The sequence below is a fragment of the Danio rerio genome, chromosome 14, assembly GCF_052040795.2.
Source record: "Danio rerio strain M-AB ecotype USA chromosome 14, GRCz13ab, whole genome shotgun sequence".
In the NCBI taxonomy this organism is placed as follows: domain Eukaryota; kingdom Metazoa; phylum Chordata; class Actinopteri; order Cypriniformes; family Danionidae; genus Danio; species Danio rerio.
The window spans coordinates 33,057,005-33,074,915 of record NC_141034.1 but is presented as its reverse complement, the minus strand read 5'-3'; the positions used below and the strand labels follow the sequence as shown (position 1 = coordinate 33,074,915).

Genomic DNA, 17,911 nt, shown 5'->3' with positions numbered 1-17,911 from the left:
TACAAAATGTCTCTTTAAAGTTTCATTAACTCAAATTCTGTCAGCCTAGTGATTTTGCGTCTGACGTCATCCAGGTTCACGTACGTGCTCATGCTTCATTCGTTTTTTTCAAGATGGCGGATCGGCCTCGCTTCACACTACAGTAAGTAAAATATTTACAAATCCAAGAAATATTAAATGTATGTTTTAATTAATATAATCACAGTAACAGTTCAATGTAATGTAGAGTTAATCAGGGTGCGTTTACATGTCGTACATTACAGAAAACATGTTTAGCCTCACTTGTTGCTAACTAACGTTAACATTGCTGTTTAAAAAGTTAGAATCAGTGCAACGTTAGCGTTAGTTGTAACGTGTTAACTCTGAATTTTAACAGAGTGTGATAAAGACAAAAATATTTAAAATCGGCAGATTACATTTTTCAAAAAAATTTAAATCTTGGTGCGAGTATGCCTTTTCTCAGCCTGTGCTGAAGTTGTCATGGAGACGCGCGCTCTCACAACCGCATGTCATGGCGCTGCGCTGAACTCCATCCAGTCTGTGAATGTGGTATTATCTTCGCGATCTGTAGGCACTTCGGAAACGAAAGGCGCAAGAAACGTAACGTTAATCATAACTCAAATGATCTCCGCCTAAACACTTAACGGTATTTTCTGATGACGCGCAAAAACGTAGTCTCAAAACTTAACTCTGTCACACGCAGCTTGTTGCTTGCTGATCCATGTATGAGGATAGCCTGACGGAGAACATTTAAGCTGCGCTCCTCACCTGAGCAGGTACAGAGCAGAGCTTCATTTTACACTACCACATTGAGGTAAAGTTGGTTTTATATTCATACATTCATTTAGTAACAACTTGTGACTCGCTCCATAAATTGTTTACCATGGTTCTTTGTATATTCGTTCTGAAATCACATGCAAGTATGACATGAAAACAACATTACACTAAATGCACTATTTTTTTTTGACTGAACAATGTTGTACTTTGAAAGTCATTGGCTGCTAATATGATTTCACCATTAAGAATATGTAAAAATTACCTTTCTGAAATTATATTATTAAGGAGAAAGTCTGAATGTGTAAATATAAAACTAACTTTACCTCAATCACCAGCACTGATCAACACTTAATATTTCCTCGCGCTTAAGACGACATCTCTGCATATCAATGATTACCTGATTAATGCGATCAGTTAAATGAGTTTAAATGTCATTTAGGTCAAATGTATTTTAAAGGTATGATAAAAGTTTTTTTTTTTCAATCTATTTTTTAAAATGTTTACTCTGGAGAGAATATAAACAGCCTAAAAAACAAAGTATGCATATCTATAACACATTAATACAAAATTATGTTATTAAATAAAATAATAACAAAACAAAATATTCAAGACGTGGTAAAGAAGACAGTTTTCTGATGTGCAAATTTTGTAGCTTTTAAAATATATTTATATCTTAAAAATATAAATATTTTAGTCTATATATTTTTACATCATTAGACAATAAGGTAAGTTTTGTTATTTCTAGCTTTTAAAATCAGGCCTTAAATTTCTTTGTCGTCCTATTCAGTTTTAGAAATTTCAATACTGTTTAAATTAAATCTGTGTTCATCGAATTAAAGCAACTAACATGATAATCAGCCCTATTGCTAACCGTTTTGGAGGTTAACGTTAGACATCAGGCAATTGTACTACTTCCACTCTCAGCTAAATGACACTGTGACTTTGTGTACATACAGAATTGAAGGTCAGGTGTTGCTGACTACAGATAGGTTCTTAAATGGAGGCATGTGAAAGGTGGGTAAAATATTTATTTTGTACTACTATGCCTGGCATATCCAGATAAAATAAATATTACAGTGTATTTATCAATGATACTTTTGCAGCAAGGAAAGTGAAACTTCAGCTAGACCTTACAACATGAAGATCCTGCTTTCAACATCTGATCAACACCTGATTTTCATCTGAGGTAAAAAAATAGATAAGTAAATGAAACATAATAATAATATTAATACATTTTTTCTAGAATTGTATATTTTGTGGTGTGGGTTTGTTTTATGAAATTCTCTCTTGTTTCTTTTTGCTGTTTGCAGAGTACCAACATGTTACAAATGAGAATTTTCCCCACAAATTCTTTGCAAAACTAGACCACCACCTATTTCATTTGATGACAATTTTAAGGCAAACAGCATCCAAAACTGGCAAGACAGCAGATACCCTGGCTAATCTTTTAAAGGTTTATGATGAGCAGGTATGTTTGGGGTCACGTGTTAAAGTATACATTAAAATATAATTTGAATTATTATTATTTTTTTAATTTTTAAAAAATTGATTCTTGATTTCCAGGAACTGAATGATGTCAGTTCATGACGGACTACTGTTATCAGAGGTCTTTTGGTCTTGCTGCGTGAGCGTGACTTAAGATTCTTTAGGAACACCATGGTAAGACTTCATTCATTCTTTTCACAATTAGGCATGTTTAATGAAAAGATGAAAGTTTTGAAAACTTTTACTTAATAACATATTTGTAATCACGAATAGTTGATGAATCATATAATATTGGCTCAGTCATTTTGATACTGTCCTTACATTAATATCCTTGAATTATGTTTTTAGATTGATAATCCTGCTGACTGAAGATGCTTTATTGGCCCTGCATTCACTGAGGGTCTCTGTTGTCCTGAAGAATGAATTGGACACCACCCACAGCACACTTCCAGACCTTTCTTGTCTTCTATGGATTAATGTATGCTCTTCACATAATATATAGTAAAGGACTTTGAACTTGTGCAAAAAGTTTTGCTTGGCATGGATGATGGAAAATAAAAAGTCTCGTAGCATGGAAACCTTAAAGAATGAGTTGATGTAGAGCAGGGGTCTCAAACTCGCGGCCCGCGGGCCATTTGCGGCCCTTAGTGCAATATTTTGTGGCCCGCGCCGACCGCTGTACACTGACAGAATCAGCGGAGCCGGGAAAGAGAGCGCTCCCCGCTCCGCTGATTCTATCCGTACACAGCGGTCACTGGCATTCCCCGCCCACCGTGTAAACAAAGGGGCGGGGGTGCCGGTGACGTCACCACGCACCCCGCCCCTTTGTTAGACGCTGTGACGGGCGGGAAGTGTTGATTTATACTTCTGCGTCAAACACCGGCGTATGCTACGGCGCTGACGCATAGCCCTTCACCGTGGCCGTCGCCGTCACTGACGTGCACCTCTCAAAAATTGTAACTACACGTCGCAACGACGCGTAGCGCAAGCTCTGTGATTGGTCGGCTTGCTAGCACCGACGAGTCTGGGCGGGACCGAGAGCCGCGAGAATGGCGCGAGCGATTGTTTACAAGTGTGGAGTCCCGTGAAGGAGCTCCGGATGGAAAGTTTTGTTCTGTGTTTACCTCATGGTAAAAGTTGTTGCACGTCCGCCGGTTCCTGCCTCAAAATGAGCGAGTTTGAGTCACTTGTACATCCAGGAAGTGTTCAGAATAGCAAAACAGAAGCGAAGAAACTCGACACAGAGGAACATTTACACCTCACTGCCCACTAGCGTTTCGGAAGTGTTAATGCAGACCAACAGAGACAGCGCGCAGAAGTATAAATGCACAGCTGCACGCGTTGCCTGCGCCGTGAGTTGCGCCGGTCACTTGACGCAGAAGTATAAACCAGGCAGATAGGGAACTCGCGCTGGCCAGAACCAAGCTGTTCCCGCCCCTGCCTGCCACTTAGCTACCTATCTGCAGCCTGCCACCTACCTAGCTACAGCCTGCATCTTATATATATTATAGGTAGATACAGACTGGTACAGACTGATGTGACTGGAGTGGGGTGGGGGTGTTTTTTATTTATACATATATATACATATATACATATATAAGATTTGTGAGAAGAAGCGCTGTCAAGTCTCTGGCCGCAAGAAGTAGGCAAAAGATGCCATGTTCAGAAGAACTGTTTATAATCTTTACTCAATGTTCTATTAATGTCCAGGACACTTCATGTTTAGAAGAAATAATTAAAACTGTTAATAATGACATTTGAGGACTTTTTTTTGTGAAATCCCTTATGCGGCCCAGCCTCACCCAGACTTTGCCTCCTGCGGCCCCCAGGTAAATTGAGTTTGAGACCCCTGATGTAGAGCTTTTTTTTTTTTTTTTAACTTAATAAAGACTGTCTCTGGGGTAGTAACTTCAAAACATTTATTTACCTTTAATTGGTAAGTTTGCATTTTATTATATATAGGGATAGTTTGTCCAAATGTAAAATTCTGTCATTTACTAACTCTTCACTTGTCCCAAACCTGCTTGAATTTCTTGCTTCTGTTGAACACAAAAGTTAAGTAAAGCTGACAACCTGTAACCACTGACTTTCTAATAGGAAAACAAATACTGTGGAAATCGGTGGTTACAGGTCTCAGCTTTTTTTTTTTTTTTTTCAACAGAAGAAAGAAACTCAAACAGGTTTGGAATAAGTAAATGACAGAATCATAGTTCAACCAAGACTGAATATATATTTATATATATATATATATATATATATATATATATATATATATATATATTGTAACGAGCGCACACATGCCACGTCGCCCTGGTCGCTAATTCAACCCAGCTGGACCATCATCAACACAGGATCGTTCACAGCTGGACGTCATCAAGTGGAGAGGCATATAAACCAAGCCCACGCAAGGAGAAGATGAGCTTCATTCACCCAATGACTCCATGCGCTAACGCTTGTCTCTCTGTCTCTCCACAGCAGACTCCAGCTCGTGACGATCCCACATCCGACTACTCACTGTCCTTCACTTACTTCCCAGAGCACCTCACCTCGAAGAAGAGCACCGTTTACACCCCATTCACGTTGTAAATAAAGCACCCTCCGGGGACTTGTCTGTAAACTTATCCAACTGTGTCGCTGTTTTCCCTCTGCTTCGCTACAATATATATATATATATATATATATATATATATATATATATATATATATATATATATATATATATAATCTGCTCTCCGTTAAACAGAAATTGGGGGAAAAATAAATGGGGGCAAATAATTCTGACTTCAACTATGTATATATATATATATATATATATATATATATATATATATATATATACACAGTTTCTGTGTAGTTTACACTAAATGAGTCACTTCACAGAATGTGCACTTATTATTTTTTTTAACGAATGCCTTAAGAGTAAGTTTTACACTTATTAATGTATTATTAAATATTATCAAACTTATAGTTGTTTTTTCTTGAGGCTCTTATGTCTGATATCATATTTACATTGTGGGTAATTTTTATTAATTGCAGAATAGTGTTCATTTTCAATCTCTTTATGTCTAATAGTTTTTATCGTTTTAAGACATTTGTAATTGCATAGGAGACAAATTTGAAAGTACTGTTGGACATTTTTTCTTTAACAATAAATGTCTAAAATGGTATTGTCTGTGTGTTTTAAATTACAGATTTATTTTGACAGATTTATGGGGTTTAAAGATTAAAATAATGGCTAATTTTATTTGTGAAACTGACGATGGAGAAGTTAATTTGAAAAAATGCTATCAAAATGAATGAGCTGGGTGACTAAGTATGTAAAGGTGAGATAAATAATTAAAAATAAGTTAATTGCTATTAAAATGTATGAGCTGGGTGATTGAAGTATTTAAAGTTGAAAGAAATTAAAGCAATTAAGTTAATTGGTATTAAAATGTATGAGCTGGGTGACTAAGTATTTAAAGTTTGGAAAAATTAAAACAATTAAGTTAATTGCAATTAAAACGTATAAGCTGAGTAACTTGGGTATTTTAAGTTAGGCGAAGTGTCTTGCATGAGTACAACAAACTCAACTTAATGTTTCTGTTTACTTAAAATAGTTAATTTCATAACTTAAAAAATTTGACGTAACTGATTACCTCAAATTTTTTGAGTTTTGTCAACTTATTCGGGATTACAGTGTGGGATGTGCTGAAATGCTACATTTTCATCATGAATGTGCAGCCCACAAATCTGCAGCAACTGTGATGCTATTACATCAACATGGACCAACATTTCTGGGGAAAATCTTTGTTCAATCCAGCTCTGTATTAGCAAGATGTACACAATAAAGTGGTCAGCAAGTGTATACTGAAAGATAACCTCTCAACTCTAGCCCCAAAGAGCCTCCCAGTAGAAGGAATGACTTGTCTGCTTGGTGATATAGCATTATGGAATTGTTTGACAGGGCAGTGCTGGGCCAGTGTGCAATATCTCACATCAAAATGAAAAACATGGCTCCATTACCACAGAGAGCTTGAGATTTATGAAAAATTAAGGCCATATGTTCTAGGAGCACCGCTAAAATGAGCTCACTATGCTATCATTGTCTAATTATACATTTAAACTGGAGGATAGATACTAATTAATGTCCATTACCAGAATATAATGTATGAGCTGCAGTTTCTTATACAAAAAGCAATGTGTATACTGTAAGTATTTATGCAAAACACAAATTCAAGCAGTTTTTTTTTTACATAAAATAATTACATATTTAGTAAAATGTAGTAAATTCAATAAATATTTTTTTCAGTGTGTTTTAAATCATCACTTCAACATAAAAAATTAGTAATAACACTCAGCATATTTTAATAATTTCTGAAGGATCTTAAGACTGGACACTAAAGAAATGAGTTCGATAAAACAGCTTTTCCATACAAAGTGCAGTTTCAGTTCAAATATAAAACATCTTTTTTACTTACAAATATTTCACATCATTATCTCACAAGAAATACTTATGTAACGAGCAGATTTGCTGTAAAACATGTGTAACTTCAGTGTACAGCAACTTAAAATGCTGCTGTGTCCATTTGTCCAAGTAATCTTGAAATAAGGCATGGTTAATATTTGGAACAAATGCATTCCCTAAGGCGGCTAAAGCACAGCAACCCCAGAGTCAACCAAGGAGTGCAAAAGATTTCTGAAAAGCAACAAGAACCGCACCACAACAATTTCAGCTTTTATTCTTGGAAAGCAGCTCCACAGATTTCTAGAAGGCAAATAACGTGAAGGCGGGGAAAAGCAGATGGCAGTCACATCAAAAAGAATAAAAGTACCGGTGCTGAAATCCTGCCATGGCGTGTTTGGCTCTGGCTCACTCTGGCAGGCCATTTTCCGTCTTCCTGGGTGTAAAGTCCTGGATTAGACTGGCGTTGTGGACAGTTCCATGTTAATTCTCTTGGCTTCAGAATTAGACGCCCCCTTCTTTACCATCCAAACAATAAACAAAACATTGCCTGCTGTTGGAATAATCTCTTCTGGGCAAATATCAGGAGTCATAGCAAACGCAACCACCCAATGTAAATGCTGTTTATCCGGAATTTGCTTCACGGGGTGTTTTTCAGGACTTCAAATGGTGGGAGATATCCCTCAGGAATAGCAAGGGTTGTAGAGGAGATTAGATTGCTATCGGTCTGGATGAGAGCCGCATACGGAGGTTTCCACAGTTGCAGATGAAGGTGACAACAGAGAAACAAATCTGTGTTCCTGCAACAGATCAGATTACCCTTTGCTGATCTTGTTTTCTGGATTTAATCATAAGATTTTCATGTGTCAGGACATGTAGGCATGAGCTAAGAAATATGACTGATTGTAGGCCCAAATTGTACCTTCTTAAATATATTTGGCTAAAATAATTTTGATAAAATATTAGTGAAATAATTGATGTTGACTTGCTCCAGGGCTTGACACAAATGTAAATTAAATTGAGGCCCTTAATAAATCTTCATATTTCAATATATATTCATATTATAATCAAATATTCAACTCATTATCTTGATCCCATTTATACATTTATAAAAACAAATCAATATATACAAGAAAATGTCAAACACAGCTTATTTTATGTATGTATGCATGTATGTATTTATGTATGCGTGTATGTATGTATGTATGCATGCATGCATGTATTCATGTATATATGTATGTATGTATGTATGTATAAATGTATGTGTTTTTGTGACATATTAGACACAAATCTGTACAATAAAAGCAAAACTGTACACAGTTTTATGTGAGGGTTGGGTTTAGGGGAAGGGTGGGGCAATATAAAATTATGTTTGTACAGTAGAAAAACAATAAAAACATATGTCCCCACAATTCACAAAAACAAACATGTATGTGTGTGTGTGTGTGTAAACTTAAGCTTAAGTGTGTCATTTTGTAAGCTTAACTAATTTGCTAGTGATTCAATGAATTACTTATGCCTTATTTTATTTATTCGAGTAGGGGTAATTTGTCTATTTATATATTTTTTATATTTTCTGACACTGCATTATCAAAGCAGATATCTATAAAATGTCATATTGTGTTATTAAACAATGGCTGTTATATTATAAGACCACAATCCACACCCAAGTTTGTGATGTGGCCACAATGTGAAACAGATGTGCATGATTATCTAATATTTCAATAGACAAGAATCAGTTATTTCGCTTCTACCATGGTTACTTATCACACCTAAAGATATTGTTTAAATGTTGTATTTTAAAGGGCACATACAGTGCTCAGCATATATATATATATATATATATATATATATATATATATATATATATATATATATATATATATATATATATATATAAAATATATATATATATAAAATAATCTGATAGATGTTTTGAGCTGAAACTTTAGACACATTCTGGAGACACCAAAGAGTTATATTACATCTTGTAAAACGGGTAAAGTAAGAGCCTTTAAAGACATGTCAGTTTTTGTCTTCAAACTTTAGAGTGTTTTTCCAAGCATTGCAATATTTTCATGTTTCCATGTTTATGTTACACTTACCTGTAAGTATCAAAACTATATTTTAATTTAACTACTATGGTTTAAGTTAACCCGGACATACAGTGCAACCGGAAAGTATTCATATCGCAACACTTTTTTCACATTTATGTTACAGCCTTATTCCAAATTGGAATAATTTAAATTACTTCCTCAAAATTCTACACACAATACCCCATAATGACAATGTGAAAAAATATTTTTTTTTTTACTTTTTAAAAATTTATTACAATATAAAAAAACGTGAAAAACCACATGTACATAAGTATTCACAGCCTTTGCTCAATACTTTATTGATGCACCTTTGGCAGCAATTACAGCATCAAGTCTTTTTGAATATGATACCACAAGCTTGGCACACCAGTCTCAGTTCAATGTTAGTCTCATCAGACCAGAAAATTTTGTTTCTTATGGTCTGAGAGTCCTTTAAATGCCTTTTGACAAATTCCAGGTGGGTCTTCTGTTTGGCCACTCTACCATACAGGCCTGATTGGTGGGTTGCTGCACAGATGGTTGTCCTTCTGTAAGGTTCTCCTCCCTCCACAGAAGAATGCTGGAGCTCATACAGAGTGACCATTGGGTTATTGATCACCTCCCTGACTAAGGCCCTTCTCCCCCAATCACACAGCCTAGATGACCAGCCAGCTCTAGGGAAAGTCCTAGTGATTCCCAACATCTTCCATTTATAGATGATGGAGGGCACTGTGCTCATTGGAAATTTCAAAGCAGCAAAAAATTTTCTGTTACCTTCCCCAGCTGTGTGCCTCGAGACAATCCTGTCTCGGAGGTCTACAGACAGTTTCTTTGTCTTCATGCTTGGTTTGTGCTTTGACATGCACTGTCAAACCTGGGACCTTATATAGACAGGTGAATGACTTTTCAAATCATGACTTTTCAAACGCAGGTGAACTGCTTTTAGCTGCTGAAACAACTCAAAAATGATCAGTGGAAAGCGAATGTACCTGAGCTTAGTGCAAAGGCTGTGTATTCTTTTGCACATGTGATATTTCAGGTGTTTTGTTTTTAATAAATTTGCAACAATTTCAAAAAATCTTTTTTTTTCACATTGTCATTATGGGCTATTGTGTGTATACTTTTGAGAAAATAAATGAATTTAATAAATTTTGGAATAAGGCTGTAACACAAAATAATGTACATTGAAAATAATCATACATTAATGACATTATACACAATTTAACTACATTTGAAACTTTTTTTTTTACTGTCAAAAATACATTGACCCTCCTGTCATTTATTTTGCCATACCTCTCCAATCCCTCTCTACCAGAGCACAGCCTGACTTGAGAATCACTCCACGTCTCACATGTTAATGAATGTTTTCAACATAAAAATGTGCTGCTGGACACAGTGTTGAGAAGTAAAATGTAATTAAAATAAAGTATATTGATTACCCCACAGCACGGACTATAAATAACAGGGGCCATAAATAAGCGACGAGGACAGGTGAGTTGGCTGATTTATGCCTGTACTCCCGTGAACAGCAGAATAAATCATTCACAGCTATGTTCTTATTGAGTTATGAAGCCTCTCCGCACGCAAAATAATTGCCGCCTCTATGTCATCCTCTTGTCTTCTGTATTCCCAAAGAATGGCTAAGTTGGTCGCTCTGCACAGAAATGCACTTTGAATAGTTTACTGCTGTTATTTTCCAGCCCTGTATTTCATATAAAAATGCCATAGAATATTTGTTAAAGACCATGACCTCCATGCTGTTATCCATTACAAAAATATTTTAGCTTCCAAATTCCTTCCAGCACCAGCATACTTGATAACAAGTATAGTAGTTTTAAGATACTTTTTTCTCTTCAGAATTCACATTAGAAAACACTTGTTTGCCATAATTAGCTGAAACTGAGAGGCAGCTGAGTAAGAAGGAAGACAAGTGTGTGATGTTTAGAAAAAAAAAATATTTCAAAGCAAACACTTCAAAGCTGAGAAGTATAACTAGAGCAGCAGTATGTACAGTATGAGATCTGCATCAAAGAGGCTTCCAGTGTGCAGTACATGTGTGTGAACGGTAACTATGCATAAGCATAATCAATAGTTCAGTGCTGCATGCATAACAGACACATTGATTGTTCTCAGGGCATTTTTTTAAGAATGCCACATAAGTAATTTAATTAAATAAAATCAAAGGATATCCAACTATTTGATATCCTGAATATACTGAATTGTGATTTGAAATAGCGGGATGCTTTGAGTAGAGAAAGTCTAAGTAAAATAGGACAAGCATGTGAAAGAACATGTGTTTTTTAGTGTTATTTGACCTTTCGTGTAATGCAGCTATTTTTAATTGTAAAACTTGCCAAGATCAATGTGGTATTTGAGGTCCTGTCTCTCAAAAAGAAAGATCCAATACATTTCTGAAATGTGTTGTCAGTATATACAAACCTAGGAAAGAAATCTGGAACAAATCTGCATAATGCTCATCTATGATATTGATCGGATATCCATAAATAGCATATTTTATGTTCAAACCATTTAGTCATAGCTGAGGGTTGGATTTTATTTCTTTATTTTTGTGTTCATATGTCTAGAAGTCACTGTTTTTTTGTGATGCAGATGCAAATTCACTTTGTATGTACAGTAGACTACTTGATGCAATTAAAACTGATGCCATTGTTGCAACACGTGCCATTGTGTTTATAAGTGCTTATAAAATATCTGGATCTAAAATTTAGATAGGGCAATGGTTGTTTAGTTTTTAACAAAGGTGGTAATCAGTAGACCAATAATAACACACTGTGAAATCTAATCAATCATAGCAGATTAACCCTGTGGAAAGAAATACAGAAACAGAACAAGATCTGTGGAAATAGCAGTGTCTGGACGCCATATATATATTAAATATATATATTAAAAAGCAAGAAGGTCCCCGGTTCGAGTTGTGGCAGGACCAATGGTCATTTCTGTGTGGAGTTTGCATGTTCTACCCATATTCCTGTGGGTTTCCTGTGTTTTCCATACAGTCCAAAGACGCATGCTATAAGTAAACTGCATAAACAAAGTTGGCCTAGTCTATGATGGGTTTGTAGTGTGAGAACATATGGGTGTTTTTCAATACAGGGTTCCGGCTGGAAGGGCAAAAAGTGATTGTGATTGAATGATAAAATTAGATACAAGTTTGATTTCTAATATATGATTTACTGTCATCAGGAAAGTTAGATAAAGGTTTTATTTATGTAGAAATAACTACAAAGAAGTCATTTATACCTGTATTTATTTAAATTTTAAACTACAGTCTCTTGGGAGTACTTTAAAAAAGTCACTGTTGTTGGTATTGCTAATGTTTTATGTTGTCTATTGTTATATGTGGATTGAGTCCAAGACAAATGTGCAACTTAAGAAGACAATTTCTTTGCAAGAACAATACAGTATATTAGTTTTTCTCAACCATGTTCCTGGAGGACCACCAGCTTTGCACATATTCCATCAGTCTCTTTAACCAAACACACCTGATTCAGATCATCAGTTCATTAGCAGAGGCTGAAAGACCTGTAATGAATGTGATAGACCAGGGGTCACCAACCCTGTTCCTGGAGAGCTACCTTCCTGCAAAATTCAGTTGCAACTCTGATCAAACACACCTGAACCAATTAATAGTACCTAAAGCAGCACTTGATAATTACAAACAGGTGTGTTTGGTCAGGCTTGCAACTGAAATGTGCAGGAAGGTGGCTCTCCAGGAACAGAGTTGGTGACCCCTGTGATAGACAAAGGAGACATTCAAAACACGCAATTTTGGTGGTTTTTGAAAAACAAGGTTGAGAAACACTGCAGTATATAACCCTTACTCCCACAAAAAAAAGTTTAGATGTACAACGTTGTAATTTTGTTTAAACTGATCGAGACAGTTGATAGTTTTACAAATGTTTCTGTGATAAAAATGGCCAACATATGCTGAGATTTATTTTTAGTGCGATGAACTGTGCACTGTGAAACTATCAAAGCTTTTGTTCAATTATTCACAAAACCTATCTGTCATACTAGTGTGATAGTTTGACAGAGATTTTCTGAATTATTTAAACAAAACCCAATAAATCCACCATTTGTTGCCCCTTTGTGGGGTTGATATTTTATCATGACAGGGAACATCTGAAGCGAACATCACTGTGAATACTCTGCATCTTTATTAGTGGAAGCCAACTGGTGTATAAGTGAGATGTCAATGACAAACTTCAACAATAAAAGCTTGCAAAAATCAATATGTAAACGATCAAACAAAAGTTGTCTACATACTCATTCATTCATTCATTTTCTTTTCTTTTCATCTTCTTTTCGGTTTCCCTTTATTAAAATAACACTTGAAGGATGCACAATATTAAGAAAATATCATTATCGCAATTTACTGGACTGGGCCCAAATGTGAGTCTAGTGTTTAGAGAATTAAAAAATAAATACAAATAGCAGAAGTAAAGACACGTAAAGTAAATGACGACAATGAAAATAAATCTGAAAATCAGCTAACTGACTAAAGTCTAAATGTTTGCACCTTGGCAGTTTTGAAATTTTGTATTTATTTATTTGTTTAACTCTGAATTGGATTAAATGAAATCAAAAAGCAATATGTGTAAACATTTAGCATTATCATTACATAAATAAATATTTTTTTTTTATTTTAATTTAATAGCAAATAAAAAACTGCATTTCTCCAGGGAAATGCAATATCAAAAAATAAAGTTATCACTATACTTAAAAACAATATGGGATAGAGTACATTTTCCAGCTCTATTCCAGTTCACAAACACAATTACAGCCTACAGACTCAAACTTTTACTAAAACAAAGGTGAGTCTAGTGCCTAGATAACTGAAAATCAATACTAATGGCAGAAGGAAAGAAATATGAAGAAAATGAAGATAGTGAAAATAATCTGAATATCAGCTAAATGCTAAAGTCTACATGTTTTCACCTTGGCAGTTTCGATATTTTGTATTTATATAATTTAATTTTTTTACCTGAATTAGATCTAATGAAATCAGAAAACAACGTGTAAAATGTTTGTTTGTTTGTTTGTTTGTCTGTATTAAACAGCTATTAATAATTGTATTTAGGGAAATGTTCTATCAAAAATCATTGTTATGACTATACTCAAAAATAGTGTGATAGAGCACATTTTTCAGCTCTACTGAACATTCTTGTGCACTTTCACAAACACATTTACAGCATATCGAAAACCTTCAAAAAGCAGAAATTTGTCAGCAGTCTAACTTTTACCAACATTAATCCAATCAACAGTTAACACGTGAGGTTTTTGTTGTAAAGTCACTGTACAACACTGTCATGTCAATAATTAGCCATGCATGGAGGTGACTGTTTTTGCAGTGATAAATATAGGACTCCAAACAAGCAACTTTGCCAATTAAAAGAGACATTATTTCTCACCACGTCCTAATTAGGAGGAACGATCCCGCTCAATATAAAATCTGATGTATGGCAATATATGCAAATCATATATTTAACATACACGTTCATGTTTGGATTTTACAGATAAAAATATATTTCATAACTGTAAATATATGCTAGATATATTTCAAAATATTGCTTATAAGGGGCATATGTTTGTATGTATATAGGACCATCTTTAAAAATATTAACATAAGACTCTCACTATAAGACTCTCCACTCCTGATATATGAACTCAAGTCTAATTTTCATAATTTGTTTCCGTTTACGAAGACAAGTAAACATTAGCATGAAACTAAATTTTTCTGTAATTTTTAAAAGTATAAAAAATCTATATTTGTCTAATATTGTCTATATAATCTGGTTATATCTGTTACAAAAACAATCATGGACTATAGGTAAATTGGGTTAGCGAAATTGGCCTAGTGCAGGGGTCGGCAACCCAAAATGTTGAAAGAGCCATACTGGACCAAAAAAAACTAAAACAAATATGTCTGGAGCAGCAAAAAATTAAAAGCCTTATATAAGCCTTATAATGAAGGCAACACATGCTGTATGTATTTATATTAGCTATATTAGCCTACTATAAAAATGATTTAGTTGGCTACAAATACATACTGAGCCTTCATGATTAAATGTTTTTTTTTTCCCTGCAGTGCATCCTGTAGAGAATGACGCACCACGTGACTACTCTGTTGTACGATGCCGTCTTAAGTTTAACTTAATTACAATATTAATGCATTGTTTAATGTTTGAGTTTAACTTCATTACAATATTAATGAATTATGTTTAATGTTAAAGTTTAACTTCATTACAATATCAATGAATTATGTTTAATGTTCAAGTTTAACTTCATTACAATATTAATGCATCATGTTTTGCTTTGATGAAATTAAAGAAATGCAGTAAAGAAATCAGATTTTTGATGTTTTTTATTTTGAGAATTCCAAAAAACAACATCAAAATGAACGTGCATAACGTGCCCCTTACTGGGAATGTGCTCAACAAGGAAGGGTCAATCTCCAGGGGTGTGTGACAAGGAAAGACAGTCTCGTTTTTTCCTTTCGCCACTCGCAAAATCTGCTCCCAAATGCAGTTTGCATATCAACGATCGCACCTTGTAAATAATCACCGTTGAGTGAGTGATCGGGATGGGCTTCTTTGAATTCTCTCAGGGAGGGAAAATGAGAGAGCGTGCCCTGCTGTACATCTTTGGCAAAGACAGCTTACGCTCCATGGCGCATCACACAGCCGCCGGATTGTTTACAACAGCCACCTGCCTATTCCGTGTGTCGCAGGCTATGACGCAAATCTTCGTTGACAGAAATGTTGAAAATAAATATTCTACACACAGCATTAGAAAACGTTAAGATTGTTTGTCCTCGTAAACCATATTAAAACAAAAATATATTTACCTCCCCCATCTTTTTCCGTTTTCAAACATTTTTTGAAAAAGCTCCAGGGAGCCACTGGGGCAGCGCTAAAGAGCCGCATGCGGCTCTAGAGCCGCGGGTTGCCGACCCCTGGCCTAGTGCATGATGGCTTAGTAGGTGCGAGAGTGTACGGGTGTTTTCCAGTACAGGGTTATGGCTGGAAGAGCATCCACTGCGTAAAAAAATGCTGGAATAGTTGGCGATTCATTCGGCTTTGGCAACCCATGATGAATAAATGGACTAAGCAGAAGGAAAGTGATTGAATTATGAAATTAAATACAATTCTGTTCAAGAGATTCTGCATGATATCTGCTTTGAGATAAACGCAAAATGTTTGGAAATGTCAACTCTGTTATTGTCAACTCAGTTACAATTTGACAATAAATTAAGCAACAATTAGTAACATAATCAATTGTTCCCTATCATATTTAATCATTTTGCATTGTTAGATTATTAATGGAAACAGTTTACTATAAATTATATTGGGGATATACTGTACCAATACAGAGTACCAATTCCTTGTCATAGTGATCAGCCGATACAGAGTACTGATTCTGATGCTTCAAGCTTTATGATGGATAAAGCACATCTTACCTCTAAGTATAATACTTAAGGGGAACTTTCTTCTTACCTTAGAGAATAAATGAAGGATGCTTCATATATTCCCTTAAACATGTCTCTTGGACATGTCATAGCCAGAAGCAGCTTTACAGAAAAAAATTTAATAAAATTAATAAAACCGATTAAAAATTGTTAAGAAAAATGACTTAACAAATCAATTTGGAAACACCGCAAATGATAGAAGAGGGATTCAATGCGTCTCATGAAGAAAAAGTTTGGAGCGCATATTTGATGCATAAGAAGTTAAAATGCACACATACTGTATAAACCTAATACTATGTACTAAAAAGAAATAGGACTATAAACTACTGTTTATTTCAATAAAAATATTACAAGAAGTTATATTATTAAATTTTTGAGTTTTAATTTCCCTAATACTTCCACCCAGATTTTTAGAAAACTTGCAATATTGTCAAAAACACAGAACTTTCAGTCTGTATTATGTAAAAAGGGCCTAAATACTGTACATGCAAGACCATTCCAATAATTTGCTCAAGGCACAATGATCGCATCTCTGGACAGCAGTGATCGCTCACGTCCCTATGCATCATTTACCATTTCAAATGTTATTGCAGCTGTATGTATAACCGGGTGCACATGTGTCTTCCTCTGCATGTTACCTATCAATCTGGCCATCTCTAAATTATATATTTGTTATATATCATTAATGTGTATGGAAAATGATTGGTAACAGCTTAAATGTACCCACAACTCTGAAATGAGTCATACAGTACGTTCATATATGACCATAAAGTATATTAGATTTCAGTTTGAGCAAGTTTAACACTTATATGAGGCATCAGAGCAGAGGTGAAGGATGTAGTAAGTATAACAGCGAAAAAAATATGTTCACAGGTAGAACTATTGTAGATGTTCTTGAAAAGAATGTGCTTTTGCAACATCTTGGGATATACAACACTTTCCAAGGTTTACCAAAGACTTTTGAGCATCCATTTTTTCCTTTCCATGTTTTTTTTTTTTTTCTTTGAGGAACTGTCAAGTTTCAGAAATGAAGGGGTTTTAAAGCTTTCACGGATCGTCCCAACCTTGTCATTATGTGAAACAATGTCTTTTGAAAAGGTCCACGAGCCTATTATCTTACCGGATGAAAGCCACTGCGGTGGGCGACTTTGTCGACCTGACCACTTTGTAAGCAGCTTTTTTGATGTTTTATTTTTTTATATGATTTTCTCTCCCCACTCAGATTCCACTGATCATAATAATATCCTGCCCTCGGATATCCATAAGGTCCCTACATCCGCGTTTAACCACATACGCCTATGAAAGAGATAGCAGGACAGTCAGAGCGCGTCTGGAACATCACTTGGGGAAAACAGATCTCTGAAGCCGCTTCGTCACGTCAATTAGGAACTCTATCCTAAAAGACACATTACTGGACCCGAGGTTTGACGGATACGTGGCAGCGGCAGTTCTGTGACGTTCTGATGTTGCGGTGTTTGGTAGACAACAACCGTCAAAGAGATCGCTTTCAAACATCTTGGGTTTCTGTGCTTGACTTAGTAATGTCATTGATGGGCATCCAGTTTAAAAACAGCCCACAACAGGGGTGGATAATATTGAATGACAGGTAGTAATGGTGCATAGGAAGATCTGTGTACTCCA

At 35.2% G+C, this 17,911-nt stretch overlaps 1 protein-coding gene and 1 long non-coding RNA gene across 5 annotated transcripts in view; one reads left to right on the top strand and one right to left on the bottom strand.

Annotated features, from left to right (window-relative positions):
* Positions 1 to 17,911, bottom strand: part of tenm2a (teneurin transmembrane protein 2a) — a 1,216,147-nt gene that overhangs the window by 847,516 nt on the left and 350,720 nt on the right. The gene's annotated exons all lie outside the window — the stretch shown is intronic.
* Positions 98 to 4,883, top strand: LOC147840835 (uncharacterized). 3 transcript variants are annotated; one of them, XR_015507570.1, is made up of 8 exons: positions 98 to 142; positions 704 to 776; positions 1,734 to 1,791; positions 1,881 to 1,963; positions 2,088 to 2,245; positions 2,341 to 2,436; positions 2,611 to 2,740; positions 4,738 to 4,883. It is a non-coding gene; the product is annotated as an uncharacterized LOC147840835 (long non-coding RNA). The 3 variants fall into 3 exon arrangements; XR_015507571.1 differs by lacking the exon at positions 704 to 776; XR_015507569.1 differs by lacking the exon at positions 98 to 142 and having other exon boundaries at positions 499 to 776.